This window comes from Thrips palmi, unplaced genomic scaffold (assembly GCF_012932325.1).
Source record: "Thrips palmi isolate BJ-2018 unplaced genomic scaffold, TpBJ-2018v1 HiC_scaffold_19, whole genome shotgun sequence".
NCBI classification, from domain to species: Eukaryota; Metazoa; Arthropoda; class Insecta; order Thysanoptera; family Thripidae; genus Thrips; species Thrips palmi.
In genome coordinates, this window is record NW_023144628.1 from 11,638,076 (window position 1) to 11,661,768 (window position 23,693).

A 23,693-nucleotide genomic window follows, 5' to 3' on the forward strand; every position below is an offset into this window, starting at 1 on the left:
AGACTTTCTATCTGCTGGAAAAATGAAAAGGAGAGACAGAGAGGGGAGTGGGGTTTGGGGGAAGTGTTAAGACCCCGGGCGCAGGATTTACCAAGGTGAAAAGGAATAGATGAAATCGGAGACCCCATCAGAGAGAAAATACGGTGGCGGGGCTGGCTGCAGCTGTGCGCCCCGCCAAAGTGCGGCTGAACACTGAAACATGCCAGTGCCAGAACGACGGATTTATTCATTCGATTCCACCGAGAAAATAAGATTCACACAGAACCCAGAAGACTTCTTTCTTTTTTTCCAGAAAATAAGAAAGCAAATACCAGTGAAATTTTTAACTGAGAACATTTATTTGAACCCATCCATGAGCACGCCACACCATTGACATCGCCGTGCGCCCTGAAAATGTTAAATCTGTTTGGGTGCCGTGATAGCTTTATTATATTTTTTCTACGCACGGGAGGCGCACCAATAAATTAATCCGAGGAGCGAGGATCCCCGAGCCGGCTGATGGAGGGCGACTGATGGTTGTCCCAGCAACTGTCTCAATCAAACTCGAAATCCTTAATGAAACGCGCGGCTGCTCTCGAGACGGAAGACAGGGGGAACAGCGGGAATAAAAAATGCACGGCGGCGGCAGGGCCAGGCAGGGCGGTTCAAGGCAGGGCAGGCAAATCTGATTGCTTCGGCAAGGAGGGCGTGCGAAGCAGTGCGAGATGAGATGCCGTTGTCGAACAACGGACGGACTGCAGCCGCTTCGGAATCGGCATCGGAAGCGCCTCCGAAGAGAAACGGCGCCACTGAATAAATTCGGCGTGCATTTTCATTAAAATTTTGATTTTGGCGGTGAATTTGCTTGCACTCATTTGGATCTCTGCGCGCCAGCCTGGTGGACAGGGCAGGCAGTGCGCCGGACGGGCCGGATGCAGGCGGCGGGAGTGGCGGGACTGCATGGCACAGCCAGGGCACAGCCAGGGCGCCACCGCCACCCCTTTCGCATTGTCTTTTGTCACTGTAAATGGGAATGGGGGCACCGTGACGGAAGTCCCGTTCCCAGCGTCTATTCCGGGTGACCGGACCATGGCGGCGGCGGCGGCGGTACCCGCAGGGGCGGGTCGAATATTGTGGCCTTGTTAATGAACGTGTCTGGCGCCGCCGCCCCGTCTCTGTCTCTCCCGACCGCTCCAAGCAGCCCCGAGCACACGGTCGGGGCTCCAGCCATGCGCAGGCGGTGCGGTGTCGACCCGCCCCGACGCACAGTGGGCCAGAAGACCGGTGGAGGCGGCCAAAACTCTAGACGCGTTTTGAGCTCCAGAGTCGCTAAATGGGACTCGATCCGAACGTGTGACCCCACCAATGGATTCCTCGTTCGGAGAGCAATCCATTGGTGGGGTCACACGTTTGGTTTGAGTCCCATTTAGCGACTCTGGAGCTCAAAACGCGTCTAGAGTTTTGTCCGCCTCCACCGGTCTTCTGGCCCACTGTGCGTCGGGGAGACGCGGTGAGCGAGCGCGTGCCTCCCTCCCGGGTACCTGTGCCTGGTCCGCGCCCATGGGCCTTGGCTGCCGCGTCGTCTACTTGGAAGGGAGGCAAGCCGAGGCAAAGCTACCGGACCGGCACGCAAGTTCATTCACGTGTCCCAGTCCCAGGATCCGAGGGCACTTCACTACTGTACGTCCAGAATGTGGAGCCTGGTGGCCGAACGCTGGAGCTGCGAACTGAGCAGCCAGCCTCCACGCCGTTCGCGCCTTTCGCAGCGCGCTGAGCTTTGGCTGACATCGTTTTCTCGGAAGGCTCGATCCACTCAAAGACCTAAAAATATTGAATGGTAGATCGCAGGACGGCCGTCGTCTTGGGTTCTGGAGGATGTCGTAGGCAAAACGGACGGAATTCAGTCCAACGGTCCACACGACATCCGGGGTCGTCGTTGAATCAACAGCGTCCCTGCCCTGGATGCAGATCTTCACGAGGCATGACGGTTGGCTGCCTTGGCCCACAGCAATACGAGGGAAAGGCCTGCACTGCTTGCAAGCCGTGTAGGCAGTGTAGGGCTCGGAGTTGGTGCTCGCCTCGTCCCAGTCGGCGTGTCTGGCGTGTCGGTACTGCCCCACTAGGCCCTGCGACGGCCTGCCGACAGCGCCGCCCCGTCCGGGGCCCCGTCCGCATGCATAATCGAAGCCGTCACCGCCTTCCTTCCTTACAGCTTCCAGCGGCGAGGCGCGGCGCGTCCCTCACCGGCTGGAGCGGCCTGGAGTGGAGTGTCGAATTCGGAAATAAATCGACAAAGTTGGTGTCTCAAAGTCATGCGGCGGCCCCTCGCCACCCGTTCCCCTCCGCCCCGCTCGCCCGAGCAGCGCGTCGAAGAGGAATTGGGGGCCCTCCCCCCCCATGGGGCCCCAGCAGCCACTTCTCGATTAAACCTCCCCCTCCCCCTTTCACGCCGCCTTCCGAGAAGCACCGCCCCTATTTACTTTCGTACCGATAGCATCGCCGTCGCAGGGAATTCTTCGTCTCCCCCTCCTTCTCCTCCTCCAGCGTCGCGCCGCCGCCTTCCGTCTCCGCGGCCATAATCTGGAAATTGGGGGGCGGGGATGCGCGTGCGGCTTGGCGGCTCGTGACGCGCCGAAACAATTCCGCCCCCGAAATTCCTCTTCCCCGTCCGATATGCCGCGCGGTGGCGCCCCGCAGCCTCCACGGCCTCCACGGCCTCCACAGGTGACAGCCTCAGCCCTGGCCGTCGAACGGTGGCCTTGTAATCCAATCCTCGCGGAACTTTATCCGGCAGGGCGCGCCGAGTTTACAGCCGGAAGCTGTCGAAGAAGGGGTGGCGGAATGCGGCGGGAATGCCGCGGTGCGAACGCTCGCCGCGGGGTCGCCGCGTCGCGACGGGCTTCCAGGCGTCTTGAGGCAGAGATTTGAGGGGCGGAGGGAGGAGCGTGCTGTGGATAGACGTCGGCGTGAGCGGAGTGTGGTCCGGGACTCGACGGCGGCCCCGTAAAACCACCTCATCGTTCCTCGGCGGCCAGCGTGGCCAGCTCGGCCAGCAGCTCGCCGTTTTAGTCGACCGCAAAATGGGTTGCCTCCGTGCTGCCGCGGCTGGCAGTGCTGCCAGAGCCAAAGCTACGCGTAGCTACGGGGGTCTATGACCGCCCCGCCGCGCCCCCCGACTCCCCGGTCGGGTACAGCCGGGTCCTCATGGCCCTCGCTGGCCATTAGCTCCAGTGCCAACCACCCGGCCCGGCCGGACCCCGCCGGACCCCACCGGACCCGGCCAGACCCGACCGGGCATGGGACAGCCTCCTGGCCCGCCAGCCCCGCCGGCCGGGGGCCGAGGACCGAGGTGCTGCTGGCAGCCCTTGGCACCCCTTCATGGAGCCCCTCCTCCGCCTCCCCGTCCTGGCCGTCCTGGCGGTCATCGCCATGCCGTCGCCGCATGCGGTCCGACCCGACCGGCCGCGACCCCCCGTTTAGTGTTATTACCAAGACAAGCATCGAAAAATTTCCGCGCAGCGGAGAATCTCCGCAGTTCTGGTGGCGGATATTAAAGCGACGCGCCACGTCGGTGGGTTGGCAGCGCCGCCGTCTAGTCGCCCCCCCCCTTTCCCCCTTCCTCCGTCACCACTCCCCGCATGTTGCTTGCTCGGCGGGCTTGGCGGGCTTGGCGGCAGGCACGTGAAGCATGGGGCTAACGGACCAATCTGCAAATTGCCCTGAAATGGAGCGGAGTGGGCAGCGCGGGGCAGGGTCATCTGTCTCGGATTACATCTCCAATTACAGGGCGGGGCGGGGCGGAGTGGCCGGCGACGCGCGGGGCCCTCTTTGCAAGTGAAAGCCCTGCACTGCCCCGCACTGGAACTTGGAAAGGGCAAGTGGCGGCAAGTGGCGAGACGCCGCCGGTGTAGGGTAGCGGCCCCGGGGTTTAACATCTTAAACGAATTAACTCCCGATCATTGCACGGGGCGCCGCGCCGGCCGGGGTGCGGAGCTGCGGAGCGCCTGGTCCTTCCCCGCGCGAGCGGCGAGCGGCAAGCGTAATCCCCTCTCAACGAGATGCACGCGAGCAGAGCAGTAGTTTCCCCCGCTGTTCTGCTAATTGAGAAACATGGCGACGGCTGCACCGGTCACCACCGCGCTCGCAGCCTCGCAGTCTCCCGCCCGTTTAACGGCGTGCCTTTCGTTCCCCGAGGACGACCGCCACCACACTGTCGACACGTCGTCGTCGACACGTCGTCGTCGACACGTCGTCGTCGACACGTCGGCACCCTCTTGGCGCCGTCATCGCGCGTCTCGCGGCCGGGTCGTCCGAAACTCTGGTCGCCGTGGGTCATTGCCATAAGTCAGTCAAGGAATTATGCAGCCGTGGCTGGCGTGGCTGGCGTGGCTGGCGTGGCTGGCGTGGCTGGCGTGGCTGGCGTGGCTGGCGTGGCTGGCGCACTGGCGCGGCCCCCTTCACGGAGCACACCCCACCCCCTCGAGGAGCGCGCACTTTTAAAATTGAATCAGCACCAGAGTGGGGGGCGTCTGGCCGCTTCTGGCCGCGTCTGTCGACTGATTCCGAGGGTCGTTTTCGTCGCTCTGTCTCTCTCGCACTCGTGAGGCGTCCCCGTGTGGGTGCGAGAGAGACAGGCGACTCTCGGAGTCAGCCTGCCGGCGACGACGGGTAATTGCAGTGGCTGCAGCTGCTGGAGTCGCCGAGTCGCTGGAGAGGGCGCTGGAATGCAGTCTGGAATGGGTCCAGCAGCCGAGAGGGGGTGGGGGTGGGGCCCGGAGGGGCGGCCTAAAGCCCCACAGTGTGGGCCCACTCCGGGCGACTACTCGCCTGCCAGTTCGCGCCGGACAGGCCGTCCTCTATCACACTCACACTGCAACGCCAAATGCAAATGCGCGCGTGTGTGTGCGTCTGGCCGTGTTGTTGAGAGAGAGGGGACCGCGCTGCCGTACTCCCCACAGACTTGCAAGTCGTGTCTCGCTGAAGGCGTCCCCCGCCTCCTCTTCCTGTTTCGTGAAATCCCCACAGTGTGGGCCGCGGGTAGCGACCCGCGGTTCTTTCGGGCGGCACTTTGCTGCGCGTTTTGACACCGCGTAGGCCCTCCTCATGATGTGGCTGTCGCTCTCCGGGCCGAGGGGAGGGGAGGGGCGGGGCGGTCCCAGGTGGTCCGCCGGGCCGGCTCCGTCGGGCTCCCCGCTCCATTTCTCAAGGGTTGGCCCGGCGCGGCGCGGCGCGGCGCCGTGTTGAGCAAGGGCGGCTCGGGGCCCTCGTCCCTACGCTGTTTGTTGTTACTAGCGACATGAATTATATTAGCTCCGAGGCGCATCAGTAAAACTCGGCCCCTCGCGATACGACGGCCCGCCCGGCCCACCCGGCCTGGCGCTGCAGGTGCTGTACTGCCTAATGCTGTTCGCAGCCCCTTCTCCGAGCCGTGCCGGCCGTGCCGGCCGTGCGGTCGTAAAGGTAGAGGCCTAGTCGTGCCTAGCAATGCCTCTCTGGCATATTAAACTCCTGGCCCCGTCGGAACGGCCTCGCCTCGGCTAGCTATGCCTGGCTCTGCCTGGCTCTGCCTGGCTCTCCCTGGCTCTCCCTGGCTCTCCCTGGCACTGCCTGGCACTGGCCGCCCGTTCTCACCCAATTCTCGTAAATTACTCAAACCGGAACGAGGCGGCCACTCTCTGGCTGCACGGCGGCGTCCTCGGCTAACGCGTACCAGTGTACCAGTGTCAGAGGCCGACCAGTCGCGCCTCTAGTCCCGCCCCGCACATGGTGCGCCGAGTGTGTGTGTGCGCGCGCGTGTAGGTGTGTGAGTGTGTGTCAGCCAGGCTGCTGATCCCCCAGTCAACATGGCAGTGCTGGTTCCCCGCTCCGCTGTCAGCCGGACGTCATCCCCGGCGAGCTCCATCCGCCGCGCCGTCGCGCTGTCCGAGTGTGCGTCCGACCGAGCCCTGCACCGCGCCTAGTGCCGCGGCGAGCGGGCCGCCGCCTGCGAGGTAGGCCGCACCGCCAGCGCCGCGACGCGGAAGCTCGGCGGGCCTGCCTCTTGGACCTCGCAGGCGCTCGCCCGCCGCCACCGCACAGTGGGCCAGAAGACCGGTGGAGGCGGCCAAAACTCGAGACGCGTTTTGAGCTAATGGGACTCGAACCGGACGTGTGACCCCACCAATGGATTCCTCGTCCGGAGAGCAATCCATTGGTGGGGTCACACGTTCGGTTCGAGGCCCATTTAACGACTAGGAGCTCCAAACGCGTCCAGAGTTTTGGCCGCCTCCACCGGTCTTCTGGCCTACTGTGCTGCGCCGCGATCGGTGTCCGAATCAAAGGCCGCCGTCAAGGCCACACCGCCGCTCGGCCCGGGCTGCACGTCGTCCGGCCGCTGATTAAAACGGCCCCGCGAACAAGCGTCCTGGAACAGAAAAAAGGAAACAACGGGCAGACAAACAAGCTCCGAGGCGCGCCAAAACAAGCCATTCTCGTCACTGAATCGCGCCGCCCCGCGCCGACGCTGCCTCGCGGCGCAAGGCCGTGGCGAGGCCGTGGCGAGGCCGTGGCGAGGACAAAGGACACTTTGTCTGGAGTCCCGGCGTCCCGGCGTCCCGGCCCGGCCTCGGCCGAGTGGTTCGACGCCACCTAACTCGGTAAACAACGGCAAGGGCGCGACGCCGCGCCGCCGAGCCGCGACGGGGAGGATAATGCAATAGCGGGGGCATCATCTATCTGCGCGAAAAAGCCAAAGTGTGTGTGTGTGAGTGCGAGAGAGAGAGAGAGAGAGAGAGAGAGAGAGAGAGAGAGAGAGAGAGAGAGAGAGAGAGAGAGAGAGAGAGCGCGCGTGAGTGAGTGGAACACGACGGGCGGTGGGCAAACACGGAGGAGGGAGGGATATTGACAGCGGAATGACGAGAGGCGAGACGGTTTGAGAGAAACATCGCCACACTGGGAATCCCCTGCCCCTGGATGGACGTCTGCTGCCGCTCCTCTCTTACTCGCTCCGAATGGTTTCCGCAGTGCAGTGCCTCGCCGCTGCGCCGCTACGCTGCTAAGCGGGGATAGTATAATCCCGGTCCAGTCAATTTGCCGACGCGCCCTTATTTCTCCCTCGCTAAATAAATTCCCACTCCGACGGGACGATTCTTCTTCGGCTGACTTTTGCAGCTTTTGCATCGCTCCGCTCGGCCGGGTTCTGCTTGCGAAGCTTGCGCGGCCCGAGTATATCTTCCCGGCCTCGGCGGCCCCACGGCCCCAGACTCCCCCACCCCCTCCCCCTCCCCGGGACCCGGCCGGGCACGAAAGTAAAATCTCTCCCCATGACTGTCTCAATGTCTCAGGGCCGCGGCACCTTGACCCTGGGCCGAGCCCTGCCGCCCCGCCCCGCCCCGCCCCGCCCCGCCCCGCCCCGCCCCGCCCCGCCCCGCCCTGGCCGCCCTCCGCCGGTCCGAATACGTTTATCGCCCGTGGCCCTTGGTATTGAATCGGCAGGGACGGCGGACGGCAACGGCGCGATAGGACTTTACTCGAGCGCCGCTGGCTGGCTGCTCGGGGGTTCCGAAGCGGAGCTAGCTTCTCTCTGTCTCTCTCCCACCCCGGCTGCCCCTAGCGTCCCGTAGGGGTGCGAGAGAGGCAGTCGACCGGCCTGTAGGTTGGCTGCAGTGACGCTAGTGGGCTGTGACTGCCAGCTCGGCCTGGCTGCCCCCCGGAAGAGGACCGCGCCAACCCTTGTCTTCATCTGTCTCGGCCTGCAGTATATTTTTATTCGGACAGGCCGGTGATTGGGGTCTATATCATTTGACCTACCTAAAGTAGACCGACAAAAAGTAGACCGACCTAACTTTTGACCGACCTGAATAAAAAAATTGAATAAAAAAATTGAATAAAAATATTCGCATTTTTGACCGACCTAGACTTGACCGACCTGAATAAAAAAATTGAATAAAAAAATTGAATAAAAATATTCGCATTTTTGACCGACCTAGACTTGACCGACCTTATAAAAGAATTGAATAAAAAAATTCAATAAAAATATTGACCGACCCAGACTTGACCTACCTAATAAAAAAATTGAATAAAAGAATTCAATAAAAATATTCGCATTATTGACCGACTTGAATTAAAGAATTCCTACAGAGCGCGGGGGGGGTATTTTTGGCGCACTCAACGCCGTTGCCTCCGTCGAGGCCGCCGTCGAGGCCGCCGTCGAGGCCGCCGTCGAGGCCGCCGTCGAGGCCGCCGTCGAGGCCGCCGTCGAGGCCGCCGTCGAGGCCGCCGTCGAGGCCGCCGTCGAGGCCGCCGTCGAGGCCGCCGTCGAGGCCGCCGTCGAGGCCGCCGTCGAGGCCGCCGTCGAGGCCGCCGTCGAGGCCGCCGTCGAGGCCGGTCCTCGCTGTGCTCCATGGCGTCCCGAATTGTCTTGATCCCCGGAACGTCGCTCGTCGGGGGCCGAAGGCGTCCGCCACTCCTTCCGGAAACGCCGCGAATCCGCATGTTAGCCTTCGGCGGGGCGGGGCCGGGGAAGAGGCCGCGCAGAACGAGCGTGATGAATCGGGCGGCCTCGACGGCGGCCTCGACGGCGGCCTCGACGGCGGCCTCGACGGCGGCCTCGACGGCGGCCTCGACGGCGGCCTCGACGGCGGCCTCGACGGCGGCCTCGACGGCGGCCTCGACGGCGGCCTCGACGGCGGCCTCGACGGCGGCCTCGACGGCGGCCTCGACGGCGGCCTCGACGGCGGCCTCGACGGCGGCCTCGACGGCGGCCTCGACGGCGGCCTCGACGGCGGCCTCGACGGCGGCCTCGACGGCGGCCTCGACGGCGGCCTCGACGGCGGCCTCGACGGCGGCCTCGACGGCGGCCTCGACGGCGGCCTCGACGGCGGCCTCGACGGCGGCCTCGACGGCGGCCTCGACGGCGGCCTCGACGGCGGCCTCGACGGCGGCCTCGACGGCGGCCTCGACGGCGGCCTCGACGGCGGCCTCGACGGCGGCCTCGACAGCGGCCTGGACGGCGGCCTCGACCGCGGCCTCGACGGCGGCCTTGACGGAGTCAACGGCGTTGAGTGCGCCAAAAATACCCCCCCCCGCGCTCTCTAGGAATTCTTTAATTCAAGTCGTTCAATAATGCGAATATTTTTATTGAATTCTTTTATTCAATTTTTTTATTAGGTAGGTCAAGTCTGGGTCGGTCAATATTTTTATTGAATGTTTTTATTCAATTCTTTTATAAGGTCGGTCAAGACTAGGTCGGTCAAAAATGCGAATATTTTTATTCAATTTTTTTATTCAATTTTTTTATTCAGGTCGGTCAAGTCTAGGTCGGTCAAAAATGCGAATATTTTTATTCAATTTTTTTATTCAATTTTTTTATTCAGGTCGGCCAAAAAATAGGTCGGTCTACTTTTTGTCGGTCTTCTTTAGGTAGGTCAAATGATCTGCTCCGGGTGATTGCATTGTCTGCGGAGGTGTGGCTTCCGCATCCCCCGCCGATGCTTCCTTTGGGGGAAAAGAGCCACGCAGTGGCGATCTCTACAGCAATTCCAGTTTCCTCAACTTTCCCCCCTCTCTCTCTAACTTTACTTGATTCCGCCATTCCGCCGCGTGGAGTTTGCATTTGATTTATCAAGTCAGCAGAGCAACATCAACAACATCTTTCAACGCCTCCCCGACCGTGTTTGCACCTTGTAGCTTGTAGCGCTTGTAGCGTGCCACCAGGAGTCCTTCCCATGATTTACGGGGCCCGGCCTCAAAACTTGGCGAACGCGAAGTACGCACCGGCCGGAGGGCCTTCGAGACCTTCTCGACGCCTGCCGTCACAGCGGGTCGGCGGATACGTTTTGCCTTGTGTTTCTCTCTCTCTCTCTCTCTCTCTCTCTCTCTCTCTCTCTCTCTCTCTCTCTCCCTCTCTCTCCCTACCCCCAGCAGGTGACCTGCTGCCGGCTGCTCAAAATGAGCGTTGATCTTTTGCCACGTGGTTGGCTCTTTTCAGCAGACGGCCTGAGGTGTGCACAGCAACACGGAGGTGTCAGATCGCGCCCGGGACAGACAGCCCCTTCGACAGCAGCGTCTGCGGAAACTCTAAATCTAGACCCGCAGACCACGGCGTCCGCGTTGTCGCCCTAATAATGCAAATCGCAGACGGACATGTCGCGCGGTGGCGGCACGACGTCAAGGCTCGAGGGGGTATGCACTCGCGTAATAGTCGGTTCACTCTATCTGTAATAGCACGCGTAATAATACGCGTAATAGTCGCGTAATAGCCGAAATTGTCAAAATTTTATCAATGTCGTCCAGTGGTCCTCGTTCAACGCTGCTGTGAAATGGTGTTGCCTAAACGGCCCATGCCTGCTCCGACAACAACTACTTTTCGACGCAGTTCCCTTTCTGCTTTCTTTCTTTTTCTTCTTCGCGTTTACTTCTCGCTTCTTTTTCCGTTTTACGATGTCGCGCGTGTTCTGGTTCTTCCTCGTTGAAGCGGGAGCGAATGAGAGAGAGAGAGAGAGAGAGAGAGAGAGAGAGAGAGAGAGAAGCACGTGGCGGAAGCCCCGCCACTGCTAATCCCCAGGCCGTTGTATGTTCACGCTGAGCCGGGCCGGGCCGAGCCGGGCAGAGAACGGCAAAACGCGGAGACGCGGGACAAAAGGCGCCACAGACTCTATGTAAAAACTTGAGCAATATTAAAAGCGCCGCTCTGCTCGTGTGACACGGTCTACTTGTGGCGGCCGAGGCCTCGGCGAGGCGAGGCACGTCTGTTGGGGCACTGGGGCAGCATCTGGGAGGGAAAAACAAAACCGGAGCAAAAATAGGAAAATGGCCGCCGCGACGTCCAGCAGGTTCGGGCGCATTTGTACTGGCCACTGGCCGGCCCCCAAATCAGCAGCCGGAGCGCCATATTTTTCGGTCACCGCCTCTTTTTTTTTGCCGTTGTGTTGGCGTTTCGTGCTCGCAGCGTGTCGTCCCATGAGAGAGGAGCGCGCCCTGGCTGTCCGTACGTTGTTGCCTTTCTTTTTTTACAACTAGCGCTTTTTACCCCACAGCAATAACGCACAAAGCTTGCCGGCGGGTGGTGGACCATTCACGCTTTGCTGTTTTGCTGGAAATTCGAAATGGACGTTACGAAAACCTGCCGCTCCATGGCAGGCGCTCTGTCCTGTCGGAGCGACAGAGTCCCAGACGCGATCTAGCCTGCTTCGCCCACTTCAAACAGAGACAGTACTTAATGCCCCTCAGGGCTTTTTTTTATGTTTTACACACTGAGATTCCAAACACTATGAGTATAGCACGTATGGTGCAATGCAGCTGAGATATCGCACCATACGTGCAATGCGATAGCCATATTGCACCTTACGTGCAATGCATCCCGAAAAGGCCCTATGCATGGGAACGGGGAGGCATTCGGAGGCATTGCACTTCATGTGCAATGCTTTTGCATTGCACCAATTGACGCTATACTCATAGCGTTTGGATTCTCAGTGCAGACTATTTTTCATGTCCCAACTGAGTATTTTCCAAACCTTTCCAAACGACCCTCCGTTGTTTGTTCAAAATTATCGTGGTGGACGCGGACACTGTAGGGTAAGGTTACCAAACATGGATCACTTTTTAAATAATCTTCTCTAGATCGAAATTAAGTATGGGTTGACTACTATTTTTGAATCTAATATAGATGTTTACCTTACTGGTCATATTGCTACCAAAAATGGTACCACTAACTCGAATACTTTGGAAGTTGTGAGGACAAGAAAATATGGCTATTTTTGTTAAGGTTAGGTTAGGGCGGTCCAATCATGGATCACCCCACCAGCGTACGGGCACAAGGCAAGGTATGTTCATGCAGATAAAATATCGCCAAAGTGCAATGAGATAGTTCCCCAGTAATAAATGCACAAACTTACGTGCAAAAATGAATCCCCAAAAAAGGGCCATGCATGAAACAGCTTTATGAATTATAGTTTGTTAAAAGTTATTGAAGTACTGAGGTGATATGGCCATTTGTATTCCATAGAATTTAGTATTTGGTTTTTAAAAATCAACACTATATTTAGGAACGTCATTTCACTTTTATAATTTTTCCGAGCACTTACGGTGTCTTTTCAATGATCGCTATTTAACCCTGAAGAGTAGAGTTGCACTCATTACAAACTTTAAGCATTCACATGACAGATAAATCAATTTGTTAATCAGGATGACAGAAATTTGGTCTGTCACCATGGTTATTATTATAAACTTTCCAAACAGAACATCCTTTTTAAGTTCGAATTCCGTGGTCGGCACTTTACCCTATGAAATGAAAAGTATCATCTGCTTTTATGTTTATGAACCCAGCTAAGCTCTCCTTTTTTTATTTCAACGAAACTGCGAATGAAATGAATGGACTTTTGACACCACCTGACTGGAAGTAGGTTTTTTTCCCTTTCTTTTTCATTTTCCGCGGCGCCCCTTGACGGCGAGCGATGCGTGACACGCGTCGTTTCGCAGCCCTGTCATGAACTTTTTACTTCCATTTCCCTTTTTTTTCTGCCAATTCATTCCGCGGGTCCCCTTCCTTCCGTTCAAACAAACGGCATTGGCATGCGGGGCCTGTACACTGTAGGCGAGGCTGTAGGGCCGCCGGGTCAAGTGCGCCCCGCCGCTGCTGCGCCCCGCCGGGCTGTTTCCGTCGCTCTGTCTCTGTCGCACTCGCGGGGCGGGCCGCGGCGGTGCGAGAGAGAGAGAGAGAGAGAGAGAGAGAGAGAGAGAGAGAGAGAGAGAGAGAGAGAGAGAGAGAGAGAGAGAGAGAGAGAGAGAGAGAGAGAGAGAGAGGTTCCTCTCCGGAACCGCTCGGCTGGACATGCGGCAATCAGGCGCGGCATTGTCGGGGCCTAATCAGCCGTGAGCGACCGACGTGGGGCGTCGCGGGGCGCGGGCCGAGGCGGTGGCCGTCATGTGGCACATGCGTCTTCCCTGGTCTTCCCCGCCTTGGGCCTTTTGCATCCTCCACTTTACGTCCGCCTTGTCAACGCCGCGAGGGCCACGGCCTCAGGAAGAGAATGGAGCATAAAAAAAAGCTTTCGAAAGTGAAAAAAAGAAAGAAAGTGAATGAAAAAAACAAACGAGTTTCCGCATGAAGGACTACGCGATGCCTCGTTATTTATTTTCCTGGGGCGTGTGTGAGTGTGTGTGTGTTTTTGTGGGGAGGGCTGCGGCGCGGCCTCGCGGCGGCAAATTGGTTTGTCTTTCCATCAAGTAGTTCGGCCAACACACTGAGAGAAGGGGTCGGTGCCTCACGATAAAACTGTGTTTTGTTGAACCGCCCAATGGCGACAGTTACACGAGTTCAATCCTTGCAACTGTTCAGCCGATGATCACAATAAGACTGCTAAATAGTGAGAGTGACTGAACCGCCAATAATAGTCAGCATGAAAGGACTCGATTAAACTGGCTTTAGTCATAGGCTTGATCGATGGTCAGTAGTCGCGACTAAAGCGTTTAGGTGTGGCACCGAAACACTGGCGATGCGACACTCAACACGGAAGTCGCGTTGCCATCGCCCAGCGCTCTGCCACACTCATAACAGTGCGGTAGCTCAGTGGTCTCCGTGCCTGGAGGCTGGATAAGAAGCCGGGTTCGGGGGTTCAACTCCCCGTAGCGCAACCAGTTTCTCCTGGCATAGTATCTTTGTATACTATAGTGCTGCCCGGAGATGGACTGTGGGACACTTGGGACCCCAGGAAAGGGAGCGAGCTATCATTTTCTCGGTGCGTCCGCACACATTCGTCAGTCCAAGAGGCCCATCAATGCCGGCCTCTCTCAGTTAGCCAGGTGGGCGAGTTGGTAGAGCGACGGACTCGTAACACGTAGGTCCGTGGTTCGAGCACTCGTTTTGGAGTCGTTTTTTCATCGGTTTACGTTTATGTGTCAGGACTAAACAGTCAATCGTCAGACCTTATCGCATTCAGTCACTGTAACAAGATTTGATTTAGTGGCAGTGGCTAAAATAGACAGACGACATGTTAGAAAAAGAGTACATCTCACAACTAAAGTAGTGCGACTAAACGATTTAAATGTGGCCATCGAACGTTTAATTGAACCCCCAGCGACCAAACAGATTGGTTGTCACAGCTGTAAGTTTAGGTGTGGCCCCAAAACGTTTCCCTCAGTGCATGTTTCCTCCTTGCTCCGCGAGGCGGCAGCACACTGAAAAACCAAACGTGGTCCAGACCGCACCACTGGTGTGGTCAGATGGGTGCCATTTTGACCGCATCAGTTGGTGTGGTCTAGACCACGTATGGCCACGTTTGGTGCGGTCTAGACCACGTTTACCACGTTTGGTGTGGTCTAGACCGCATCAAACGCCCCAAACGTGGTCTGGACCACACCAACTGATGCGGTCAAAATGGCATCCATTTGACCACACCAGTTGGTGCGGTCTACACCACGTTTGGTTTTTCAGTGCACCGCGGCGATGCACTGCACGACCCGGTTCGGCTCGGCTCGGCTCGGCTCAGCTCGGCTCGGCACTCCGTCGGAAATCACATTGGGATGAAAGGCAGAGTGTATCAGCGTCCCGCTGCCCCGATGCTGAATGCTCGGCCCCAGCGGCCCCAGCCCACCTTGGTGCTGGACTACCGGAGCACCGGTGCGGCGGTACCGCCAGACGGGGAGGGAATTCCAGGACTCAAACGGCCCGGCCGGCCGGCCGGCCGCGCTACTCACATTACGTCCGGCTTTTGCCCTGATTCCTCGCCGGACGAAGAAGAAGGAGAAGAAGAAGGAGAAGAAGAAGGAGAAGGGGGAGTAGCTCCCACCTTTCGGGAGACCTGGGTGTCCTTGGCAGCGCTGGTGCGCGGCCAGATCTTGATAAGCTGTTCGCGAGAAGAGAAGGGGTTAAGCCCAGGGCGGCCGGTGCAGCCCCCAGGTTGCTAGGGTTACCAACTCGACCGAAAGGCCCGGGCCTGGGCGGCTCCACCTTGGATAAGGCCGATTGCCGGCATTTAGAAGTGGAAACGCAACGCAAAGTTTCCACGCTAATGCCCATGATAGGGGCGTATATGGGGCCCCGGCCGGCCGCGCCAGCCGCGGTCGCAGTGTAGCAGAAGAAGTGCGGGCTTTTCACCCTCGGCGCGGCGGCGGCGCGGCGGCCCGGCACCCTCCACTGTACTGATCGCAGCCAGTGAGGCGATCTTTACGGCGACACTAACTGCGAGAGTTGCTGCGTTTTCTCTCTTCCGGACCAGTGAGGTTGCCGCCCGGCGCCCGGTTCCGGCCTTTTCATCATCATCCGTGAGATAGGGGTGCCCCTCGCCCCTTTTCCGAGTCGCTGCCTGTAGGCCCGGTAGGCCCTGCCGGTGGGGCTGGCCGCCTGGCCGCGCTACGGTGCTGCTGCGGCGGCGGCCGCGGGAAGCACGGCGTTACGGCCGACGGGCCGACCAGGCCGACGGCAGAGGGTGGCCGAGAGGGAATTAGGAAGGGTTTGCAGGAGGTAAGACAATAAAGTTGCCCCTTAGATATCTGATCGAAATGAATGATGCAATTACGCGGTGCGTCTTATGGCAGCCCACCCCACCCTGCCCCACGGCACCCCACCGCACCCCACCCCGCCACGCCCCGCCACGCCCCGCCACGCCCCGCCACGCCCACGCCCACCCTTATATTCGCCGTCCCCTTTTGTGTGCGAAATCATCGCCGGTCCGTGCGGGGCGGGTCGGCCGCGGGGTGGCCGGCCGGGCGCTCGGGGCGGCCCTGGGCAGCGGGACGGCGAAGGGCCGCGGCCGCCCCGCCCGGATTATGAGGGACTGGCCGAAAATGGCTCCCGTTGGCGCGCGTGTTTTTGCGCGCCTTCAGCCCTTCGGCCCTTCAGCTCGCCCTTCTGCGGTAATCGGCCGGATTAGCGGCGATCTGCTTCGGGGCTGCCAGCCCTGCCAGCCCTGCCAGCCCCGCCAGCAGCCCCACCGCAGCAGCCAGCCAGCAGCCAGTCAGCCCTCAGTAGGTTTGGTGGAAGTGTGGCGGCGCGCGGAAGCCCTCACCTGTTGAGCCCTTTCGGCTGAGTAGGCACTGCGTGGCAGGCGGGCAGACAGGCGGGCAGGCAGGCAGGCAGGCAGGCAGGCAGGCAGGCAGGCAGGCAGGCAGGCAGGCAGGCAGGCAGGCAGGCAGGCTGGCAGGCAGGCAGGCAGGCAGGCTGGCCCTGCGTGGCACCTCGTGAGCCTCCAGCTGGCGCCGCTCTTTCCCCAGTCGATTCCACCGCGGCACAGTGGGCCAGAGGACCGTGAAGGTGGCCAAAACTCCAGACGCGTTTTGAGCTCCAGAGTCGCTAAACAGGACTCGAACCGAACGTGTGACCCCACCAATGGATTGCTCTTCGAACGAGGAATCCATTGGTGGGGGTCACACGTACGGTTCGAGTCCTGTTCAGCGACGCTGGAGCTAAAACGCGTCTAGAGTCTTGGCCGCCAGCGCCGGTCTTCTGGCCCACTGTGTGCGGTGAGGCCAGGCCGCCGAGGCCGCCGAGGCCGTGAAGCTGGAGCAGGCAAACACTCATTGCGGAGAGATACGACTCGACCTCCTTCACGCTTCCCTGCGCTGCACCCCGGCCGTGGCGCCGTGGCCTGGCCGGGCAGGCAGTGGCCGCGCTGGGCGAAGTACGCCGCCCGTGACGGCACTTGGCCAATCCTTTTCGCCCCAGGGGGAAAGGAACGCAACAAACTAGGCGGCGTGTGTGAGTGTGTGGGCGAGTGTGTGAGTGTGTGTCGCCGTGGGGCCCCGAGGCTGGCTGTCGCGCAATGCTGTTATGGACTGCCCCGGCTTTGGCTTTGGAGCGAGTTCGGGGCAGCGCGGCTGGCTGTCCCGGCTGTCGCGCCTGTCGCGCCTGTCGCGGCGGTCCGTGGGGGGCAGGGAGTTTGGGAAGCTGCCCGCCGCCGCGGCGGCCTACGCTGGCGCGCCGACCTGCACGCCGGCCGACGAGAAAAATATGAGGGCCAAGTTGGTGTGTTTGCTGGGAAAACACGCGGAGGTAAACGAGGAGAGTGCCGCCAGCGCCGACGAGGACCTCGACGAGGACGAGCACCGGCCGGGTCTGCTGGCCTCGGGCAGATGGGAGCGAGCGAGAGGAGATAGGGAAAGCAAAGTAGGTTGGCGTCCTTTGAGGACACGGCAGAGCGGGCGTGTGTGTGTGTGCGTGTGTGTGTGTGTGTGTGTGTGTGTGTGGGCGTGTGTGTGGGCGTGTGCGAATGTATGTGTATGTGGGAGTGTGTGGGTGTGGCGTGGGCGGGATGCCGAGGGGAGGCAGAGAATTGATGTTAAATTAGAGGGAATGTGCCTATCAGCGCGGAAGGAACAGCCCTCGGCCAGTGGGACTGATGAGTCTGGGGACGGCGTTGTCCCCGTCGTCCCCGGCGCGGTGCAGCACTGTGCAGCAGCATCAGCGGGCTGCCCGGCGAAAAGAGAGAATTGAAAGGACAAGCGGGACAGCCTTGCCGCTGCAGCCTCGCCTTGAAGACGAGGCACTGCCTTGGCAGGCACCCTTGCAGTGGTGGCCCGGATTCGCCCGAATTCGACAGCGGGCTGCCCTCCGGGACCGGCCACCCTGCCCGCCCTGCGCCCCCTCGGCTGCTTGGCCGGCCGCCAGGAGCAGCGGGGGTTCGATTCCCGACGAGGGAGAACGCCGGGAATGCCTTGCCTCGCCCGGCCTCGCCTTAATCTCCGACTTTGTGACCATGCAGGCACCTCCCCCTCATTCCTTGGCTCAGTCCCCGGCAGTCCCTGGCCGGCCTCGCGCGCAATATTCCAGAAGCCTGACACCGCGTTCGCTCGGCGTTCACCCCGCCCGGAGTCCCGGAGTCCCGGACGCCTACCCGTGTGCCGGGGATGCCGACTGCCGGCCCGAGTCAGATAAGACCCTTTCCTGAATGCATTGAATCGGGGCGCGGTCCAATAAAAATTGATGGCCGCGTACCTTGGAACGGCCCAGCAAGCCCGCCCGCCCGCCAGCCAGCCCGCCAGCCAGCCAGCCAGCCAGCCAGCCAGCCCGCCAGCCCGCCAGCCAGCCAGGCCCCGAGAAATCAATTTGTCTCTGGCTCTGCGGGTTCGGGTTCAGGTTTGGCGGGGACGTCGCCCGCAGGCCGCACCGCCGCGCCTCGGCCGCCTCGCACTGACCGTGTCTTCACATTCAGGTCGGGGTTCACATTCCGCGGCGCCACTGCTAACCGCACGCTGCGAGTGGCGGCAACGCGGCCGTGCGTCCCGGACTCCCGGAAGGATGGAAGGAAGGAAGAAGGTCCCCCGGGATCGCGGGGAACGCCGCTCCGAACACGCCGGGGCCTCCATTATTTTTTCGCGTTCGCTTGTCAATCAACTGAAAGGGATCCCGGACGGGCAGACGGGAAGCGGGACGACGGTCGGGCGGCCTGATGTGATGTGTGCCTGGCGTGGCGGGGCGGGGTGGGGCGTGGCGTGGCGGGGCGGGGTGGGGCGTGGCGAGGGGGGCGTGGTGGGACGCAGGGCCCCGGGCGGACACTCCGAGGACGACTTGTTGCGCGTCCGGAGGGAGGAAGGGGGCATCAAACACATCCATCACAATAATGACATGCGGATTGACCGACGCGCCATCGCTTCCGGGTGGACGGAAGGACCAAGGACTGAAGGACCAAGGACCGAAGGACCGAAGGACCGTAGGACCGAAGGACTGAAGGACCGTAGGACCGAAGGACCGAAGGACCGAAGGACCGAAGGACCGAAGGACCGAAGGACCGAAGGACCGAAGGACCGTACGACCGAAGGACCGTAGGACGGAAGGACGAAGGACTGAAGAACGAAGGACCGTAGGACGGAAGGACGAAAGACGGCACTGAGCACCGGCATGGGAATCTTGCAAGCTGCAGCCTGCAATCTCTGCAAGCCCTGCAGGCCCCCGCAAGCTTTGCAATCAGCGCGTAGAATGTGCGAAATTTGCCCGCCTCCTCCTCAATCACTCTGGTCGTGATTCGGCTGACGGCCGGCAGAGGGTGCTGGGCGTGCTGGCCGCGGGGCGTTGGGCTGGCGCCGCGCGGTGCTGCGCTCTGCAGCGTGAATGCCGAATGAGGAAAAGGGGTGCTGCCTCACGCCGCGCAGTGGGCCAGATGACCGGTGGAGGCGGCCAAAATTCCAGACGCGTTTTGAGCTCCAGAGTCACTAAACAGGGCTCGAACCGAGCGTCTGACCCCACCAATGGATTCCTCGTTCGGAGAGCAATCCATCGGTGGGGTCACACGTTCGGGTCGAGTCCCATTTAGTGACTCTGGAGCTCAAAACACTTCCGGAACTTTGGCCGCCTCCACCGGTCGTCTGGCCCACTGTGCGGCGTCCGCAATGCCGGGTCCATTCCTCTAATGACTCCCATCGCATCTTTCAGTCCGCCCCGAATTAGTCCCGCACCCTGAATGGGGCTCGTCGTGTGCACTGTCCGTCGCCTCATCTCTGAATTACTTTCTGAAAGGCGGCCGTCCGAAAGAACAAGAACAACAAAAAGAAAGACAGGAAAAACGTTCCGGAAAATAGAGAAAACAAAAACAGGAAAAGCGACCACCGTGTGAAAGCGATGTGAAAGCGAGCACACCACCCTACACCCGTTCCCTCTCCAAGCAATGCGAGGCTGTCTCCGAACGCAGGGCTTGCTGGCTCGCGGCTGCAGCTTGAGAGGCTGCAGGTTCGGACGTTGGGATGAACAGCGCGCAGTCCCTGCGCAGCCCAGCCAGCCCAGCCAGACCCCTGCAGCGCCCGCACGCACGATGCCCCGCGGCGACCAATCACCCAGGTGATTTTATTTTTTATAAAATTTTATAAAGGTTCTTATAAACATTTATAAATGTTTATTAACTTTTAATTAAAATGTACAAACTTGTATTAACATTTATAAGGGACCCTGTATAAACCTTTATAAAACCCTGTATAAACTTTTATAAAACCCTTTATAAAACTTTATACACACCTGTATAAAACTTAATACATGACCAATCGCTTCATTCAACCATATACAGATTGCATACCGCTGTATATAATTATATACAGTCATGTATAAGATTTAATAAAGGTGTTTATAAAATTTTATAAAGATCTTTATAAAATGTTATGAAATTTTATACGAATGCCCTTATAAAAGCTTACTTTATCATATAAAACTCCAATAAATTTTTATAAGGACCTTTATAAAATTTAATAAAAAATAAAATCACCTGGGCAGTTGCATAGTTTTTCCGCTCGCCCGGCCGGGATGCCGCTGTAGGGGACCGCCGGGGGACCGGACCGAACCGAACCGAAACCGAAGCGCCACCACCTGCTGGAGGCTGCACTGCACGCCCCGCCCCGCCCCGCAACGCCACGCCGCGCCACGTCCCGCGCAGCGTGACGCATCATCATTTCGCGTCAAAGATAACGAAACGCTACTGGCACATCTTGTTATACTCCCCTGCGCCTGATCGCCCGGCCGGGACACGTGCGCGTCTTGTTGTTGTTGTTGCTGCTGTTGTTATCGTCTTCCATTCTTAATCGCCTTAAAAGCCGTCCCCGTTGCAGCATCGTGACGGCATCCAATCCCGGCTTCGATCTTCGATATCGGCGAGGCAGTGCGGCGGCATCATTAAAAGCAACACATTTCGCGAAGAAGAGGGACTCCGACGGGGAACAGAGCGTTTCACCTGAAAATCGCTCCCCCAACTCCCCCCTCCCCCCGCCCCTCCAACTCTCTCCAACAACGAACGAACGCGCACCGCCCGAGTGCCAAGTCGGACGAGGGGCGTGGGCGTGGAACTGGGTGGCGTGGACCGTGCCGCCCGTGCGGTTGCCTCACCTGTCGGGGGCTGTCCGGCCGGCCGGCCGCGCGGCGGGGAGGCCATCCCGGCCATCCCCCGGCCATCCCCCGGCCATCCCCCGGCCATCCCCCGGCGGTCTGGTGGTCAAGCAAGCCAGCCGCGCCAGCCCTCGTCAACGAACTCGTGTTTCGGGCGGCGGAGGCGCGCTCGCCTCTCTCTGTGTGTGTGTGTGTGTGTGTGTGTGTGTGTGTGTCGGCGAAAATGACAGGAAGGCAAGGATGGAAGGGGGCTGGAGCTGGTCCAGTGTTTGTCCCGGCCGGCGCTGTCCTGGCCGGCTGGCCCGTGTGAAGGCATCACTCTGAAGGGTTATTTGCTCGCCTGTCTGCCGGGCGCCCCGGGCCCGTCCGCGGCCCGCCCCCAGGCCACCCCCAGGTAGTCGGCGGCGTGCGGTGCGTGCGGAGCGCTGAGGCGTGGCGGCGCGGGGCGCGACACGCCCTGCAGTGTACTGGGTAGGGGGAGCGGATTTATTTTGAGATCCACTCCGTCGCCTGGCAGTGCAAGCACGCTGGCTGCAGCGCGCCGGGGAGGCAGGCCGACCCGCCGAGACGCGCTGCGGCCGGGCGGGCCTACCTCGCAGGCGTTCCACCCCGCGCCTTGCCGCCGCGCACGGGCTGTCGTGCAGCCCTGCCCTGCACTGCCCTTCCCAGCCCTGCGCCCTGCGTGGCGTGGTGCTGGAGGTATTAACATCTCATCGCCTATGCAACGCCCCGGCAACGCCCGGCCGGGCCCCAGACCCCGGTGTAGTGGTGTGGCGCGCCGGAATCAGACTACCTCGGGGAGTGCCCCCGTCAGCCCGTCAGGTCGGAGAGGGGCTTTAGCGCTTTAGCGCCAAGGCGCCGCTGCATGCGAGCCAGTCGAGCTAGCAGTGCGGCAGCCTGGCCGGGGAACAACTATCGCCACCGGGCAGGTTGGCGTTCTGGCGGTCGTGGCCCGGGCCCAGCCATGGCGGTCTGGGCCCCCGGCGTGGCGGCGCGGCCCAGGTGTCTGTCTGGCGGCTATCGCGGTGACCATCACCCCGCGGGAGTGCACACGGTCCGGTGAGCACAGAGCCCGGCGCGCCGCGCCCCTTTCCGCCACACTCTCCGATCTGGAAATAAACCAGCGCCCACACGCGCGCGGGGAGCCGACCCACCCACGCCCACACTGTACGCTCCCAGACGCACGCGGCGAGACTCAAGTCCCGCCGTGGCCGTTTCACAGATTTTCGACGAGGAAAAACTTTGTTCCGGAACTTGAAAACTCATTGTTCGGCGTACCCACGATGAAACGTTCTTGCGAGCCATAACTCCACACTCCGCGCCCCGGCGTGTTTGCTCTTGCTCTCCGCAGTGCCAGCAGGATGATTCCGAGAGTCGCTCTCGCCGCTCTGTCTCTCTCGCACTCATGGGGCGTCCCGTATCGGTGCGAGAGAGACAGAGCGACGAAAACGACTCCTGGAATCAGTTTGCGGCGGTGCCAGCGCCAGCAGTGCCAGCACTCGCCGGCATCGGCGCGCCCCGCATGTTCGAGCCGCCGAGCCGCGGGGATTCCGGGAACTGGAGACGCATTGTGAAGCGAGAACTCGCCTCAGTAATTAACGGTACCGCCCGCTCCGTCTCTCTCGCACTCGGGGAGCGACGGAGACAGCGCGAGCCTTTCACGCGAATGTTCGAGCGAGCCATTCACACGCGCCGCCGGGGTGCGCGCCGAGCGAGACGACCTTTACTTACTTCCTTGGCGCCCGGAAGTACCCGCGGTATGGGTTTTAATAATTCGCTCGGAGCGAGCGCCGAAATTTCCAGTCTCTCGCCGAAGCGGTCCCCCGCTTCCTTGCGTGGACTTGGTCCGCACCGACTTGGCAGTGCAATCAATCAATTGGAGTGCCCGCAATGAAAGACCTGTCCAAGCGGAGGGAAGTGTTGTCAAGCCAGGGAAAATAAAGGCACGGCTTTCAATTATCTTTCTTTGCGGTACAATTCCACTTGAACCGTGCCGCCCTATCTGTTTTTCCCTTTTTTTTCCTCCCTCTGCGGTTGTCACGTGAATTATCGGGTGTTGGCGAAGTGCGAGAGGCGGAGGGCTGGCAGTGCGTCGCCGCGAGAGCAAGACGGAAAAGCCAGGCAAAGCACCGCGCAGGTACTTGAGTATCGACCTCGGCAGTGGCGTGGCGTGGCGTGGCGCGGCGTGGCTCGAGTCGCCGCTGGAGTGCACACTGCACTCTTGGTGACAGGCCGTCGCCGCGCCTCGCCTCGCCACGCCACGCCACGCCACGCCCCACGCCACGCCACGCCACGCCACGCCACGCCACGCGCCACGGCCACGCCACGCCACGCCCCACGCCACGCCACGCCAAGCCACGCCACGCCACGCCCCACGCCACGGCCACGCCACGCCACGCCACGCCACGCCACGCCACGCCACGCCCCACGCCACGCCACGCCACGCCACGCCACGCCACGCCAAGCCACGCCACGCCACGCCACGCCACGCCACGCCACGCCACGCCCCACGCCACGGGGGACGCGGATGCGCGCGGCAAAACCCAGCGCCTGCACTGTGGCAAAAAGCTACGGAAAATTCTGTAAACAGCTTGTGGTAATTCTCCGTAGGCCCCTTATCAATATTCTCCGTAGGCTCTTACAGTATTTTCTGTAGGACCGCACAGTATTCTCCGTAGGACCGCACAGTGATCTCCGTAGGACTATACAGTCTTCGAGGTCCTACGGAGAAGACTGTGCGGATTTACAGAGAATACTGTGCGGCCCTACGGAGAATACTGTAAGAGCCTACGGAGAATATTGATAAGAGGGCTACGGAGAATCCTGGCAAAAAAATTAACAGGATTTTCCGTACCTTTTTGCCACAGTGTGCTTGTCACGCGCGCGACTCCTGCAGACTGATCCCGAGGGTCGTTTCCGTCGCTCTGTCTCTCTCGCA